Consider the following 3,911-nt stretch of genomic DNA (forward strand, 5'->3'; position numbering starts at 1 on the left):
GCTCCCAGAGGGGTCTGGGTGCAGATCTGCCCCTCCAGCATCACTAATTTCATCCCAGTGCATCGAAACAACCCAGCCTGCACTTTGGGGTGAGGGCTGTGGTGCTGGCAGGGTCCCGTCCCCACATGGAGCTCTGACTGGTTCTCAGCAGGGAGCATTCTTCTTTTGCATTTGCAAAAGGCAGAAAAATGGCACGTGGAGCCCTCGGCTCCCCACCCCAGCACACGCAATCTGCTTTGGGTGAAGAAAGCTCAGTTTAGGGCACCTCTTTTGTGCAGCACCCCAAGGAGGACTGGTGCCTTGCTGTCACCTCCAGCACGGCGGGAACGCAGTGTAAGTCTGCCCGAACTTACCATAATGCCTCTCTGCATGATGGAAAGAAGGTTTTCTATTAAACCTCAGGGAAATAACCGTCCTTGTTAATGAGCGCGGAAGTAATGAGCCACAGCAGGGTGACTGGAGAGATTTGGGCCATAGCTCTGGAAGATTGCATTGTTTCTTTAAATTAGAGAAATAATTTAAGCAAACAAACGAACAAAGAATTTCTGGAAATGAAAGCAGGGTACAGGCGGGATGATTTGCTCTCTTCTGTTTAATGGGAGCAGTGCCGTGAACAATTGCACTGCTGACCTCAGAAATCTATCCATGGTAACTGGTCACGGGAGAGAAACATAGACAGCCTGCCACCAACTTGGGATTCAAGTTAGATTTTCTGTTTTTCCATGGTCTTGGGCCAGTCAGGGACTTTCCATGAGCAGCACTCGGGACAGAAATCCCCTTCTGCTGTGTTGCAGCCAACACCACTGAACAATGACGGGTCTGAGCCTGCTTTGGGGCTGGCTGTGGCGTCAGTGGGTTTAATCCCAGCTCTGCTGGGATGTGGAGCAGGCTGGAAACAGATGGGACTGCAAATGGGCGCTATGGCAAGCGTAGGAGGTGCTGTAAGGATGGCTCTATCTGCACATGCCTGCCCAGGGGTGCCTGCATGGCCACGTGTTCAGTCCTGGGTTAATTTGGGATCCATTTGAGACCTGCATGGGGATGTCCCATGATCTGTGTGGCTCTGAGTCCTACAAGGGGACATCAAGGCACTGCCAGGCTGGAGCTCGTCCAGATGTAAATAACCAGAAATACTGAGGCCTTGCTCGTGTGTTCCTCAAAAGACATTTTTGGAAGGGATCACTGTGCTTTTGTTCTTCCATTAGGCAAGTGAGGAGAGAGCATTGTTTTCTTCCCCTCATCCGTTCCCCTTATAGGGAAAGAAGGAGGACTTGGCCACCCCAAGCCATGCGTCCCAGGGGACCTCAAAAAACAAAGGGCTGTGTGGACAGAAGTGTCATCATCCTGTTCCATGCAGGATTGTGGGACTAGCACATGGGGTTGGGGTGGGTTTTTAAAACTGTGGTGCAGCTTGTTTTACAAAGGAGGACTGTCCTGAGCCCAACTGGTCTTGTTTTATCTAGGCTCCACGGCTGATCCTGCTGAGAGCCCCTGAGTTACAGAGCTCTATGGGAACTGAGACCACTTGACTGCATTCAGCACCTTTCAGGAGCAGCCCTAGGTAACTATTCTCATTCTCTGCATGGACTGTGAGTGAAATTCGTTCTGAGTTCTGCAGACAAGCTGCAGAGATATTTCTTGTTGTCCATTCCATGCATCTGTTAACCCGTTCTGCTCAGGTCACGGAACCCGCTGTGCTCTGACAGATCAATGCCTTCCTTACCCCCACATCGAGCTGCTTTGCACCTCCTGGCTGCAGCCCAACAGTGCTTCATTTTTCCAAGTCTCCACGGGGGTGGTGGTGCCACGTGGGCACCAACAGGCCCAGGTGTCTGGATGGAAGCAGCAGGACCGGGAGCAGGCTGGGGTTGGACTCGATGATGGTCTTAGAGGTCATTTCCAACCTTAACGATTCTGTGATTCTATGGCTCATTCTAATCCCAGTGGGATTGTTGTGCTGCACCACAGACATGAACTCTTCTCTGTTGCCCAGAGGCTGGATGGAGCAGAGTTGCTGGAAGCCAGGTGCCAAACTTTCCTGTCGATGTAGATTTTCATTCCCCTAAACGTCGTCACGCTGTAGATCAGTGACTTGACACCACAGTAATCACCAGTGCTCCAAAGAAATCACAACTGCATCACCTTCCTCCCAAAAAACAAAGAAATCTCCTGTACCTCCAGGAAGGGAATTTCTCGATCACCATTCTGGCAGTGAGAGATAGCTGTTCTGCTGAGGAGGTTTGAATTCAACTTGCAGAAAGCTGGAAAAATAATTACAGGATTTTTTGTGGCTTTTTTTTGTTGTGGGTTTCTTGTGTGTTTTTTTGTTTGTTTGTTTGTTTTTTGTTTTTTTCACTCCCATCACAAGTAAACAAAGACTGAAAATTGTGGAATCATAGAAATCCTAGTGTTGACTTGGGTTGGAAGAGACCTTAAGGATCATAGAATGATAGAATCACAGAATGGTTGAGTTGGAAGGGACACTAAAGCTACCCAGCCCCACCTCCCATCAAATCCAGTTGTCAGTGCTCCATCCTTCTCAGCTTGCTCCAAGGTAGACAAATGGAAACCAAAGGGCTAAACTGTGCCCTGTTCTACATCCTGGTGTGGTTTCACTGGTGCCATGAGGCCATGCATGAAGCCATGGGCAGGGTTTGCTTCGAGCTTCCTTCTTCCCAAAGCTCGGGATGTGAGCTTGAAAAGCACAGTTCTGACAGCTGAGTTTGAAGAGAACTGAGTGAGAGTGAAGCCGGCAGGATGCTGTGGATGTTACTCTGAAACACTGAGGATGAATGATTTCCTGTAGGGCTGGCTTCCTGAGCATGCTTATATCCCTTATTAAATTCTGCGTGCCAATAAAAGTATCAGCTGGTAGAGGGTTATAATTTTTAACCCTGTCTGTAGGGTTCCTCCACAAAAAGCTGGTTAATAAAAGCTAGCAAGCTGAAACCCAGATCTCACCATCAGCTTTTATTCCCAGCGTGGCAGTGGGGTGAGGGCAGCCCCCATTCCATGGGCTCTGGGCACCCCATGGCACACAGCCCCACTCTCCATGCTGCCTTGTGGTGACATTTTAGGATCCAGGCCTGAGGACTTTGACTGGGCTATTTCCTGTTTGGACAATCTCCATCTCAAATACTCTATGCATGGCATTGTAAAGAGAATAAAGAACTAATAACCCTTAACTCTTGGAAAGTGTGGGGAGCGCAGCTTAAGTTTCCAATGAGGAGGGGATGATGTGCATTGAAAAAAGGCTCAGGAAGTGAAAGGGAAGAAAAAGAAGGAGAAAAGTGCTCACCCTAAGACTGCAGAAGGGTATTTTGGGGTATTTTTCCCATCCTCTCTGCATCTGTGGGGATGAGGTGCTTTCCCAGTGCCTCAACTCAGTGTTTAAACTGCTGCTGTCAAAGCTTTGAGAGTAACTAAAACAAAATGTCACAGGTCGAATGGATCCTGTCCAGTTACTCAGTTTATTAGGAGTGCAGTGTAAATCCTAGGAGAGGAAATAAATGGGCAAACATCCACCTCCCCTGCTCTGCATCCCAAACGAGCATCCCAAAGCATGTCCCAAGTGGGCATCCCAAATGGGCATCCCAAGGGAACATCCCAAAGGGCATCTGAAAGGGCATCCCAGGTGGCTAAAGCATGCCCCAGGTGATGGCAAATGGGCATCCCAAAGGGCATCATCCCAAATGGGCATCTCAAAGGGGAATCCCAAAGGGCATCATCCCAGATGGGCATCTCAAAGGGGAATCCCAAAGGGCATCATCCCAAATGGGCATCTCAAAGGGGAATCCCAAAGGGCATCATCCCAGATGGGCATCTCAAATGGGCATCCCAAAGGGCATCATCCCAGATGGGCATCTCAAATGGGCATCCCAAAGGGCATCATCCCAAATGGGCATCTCAAA

At 49.3% G+C, this 3,911-nt stretch overlaps 1 protein-coding gene across 1 annotated transcript in view; it reads left to right on the forward strand.

Moving 5' to 3' along the window:
* The first annotated feature begins 1,482 nt into the window (after positions 1–1,482).
* Positions 1,483–3,911, forward strand: part of ZBTB7C (zinc finger and BTB domain containing 7C) — a 65,808-nt gene continuing 63,379 nt past the window's right edge. The window contains exon 1 of the mRNA XM_042894701.1: positions 1,483–1,561. The gene's annotated coding sequence lies outside the window, so the exon portion shown is untranslated. The remainder of the gene's footprint in view (positions 1,562–3,911) is intronic.

Source organism: Lagopus leucura, unplaced genomic scaffold, assembly GCF_019238085.1.
Source record: "Lagopus leucura isolate 7727_CA_CO unplaced genomic scaffold, USGS_WTPT01 27-11_obj-0_obj, whole genome shotgun sequence".
In the NCBI taxonomy this organism is placed as follows: Eukaryota; Metazoa; Chordata; class Aves; order Galliformes; family Phasianidae; genus Lagopus; species Lagopus leucura.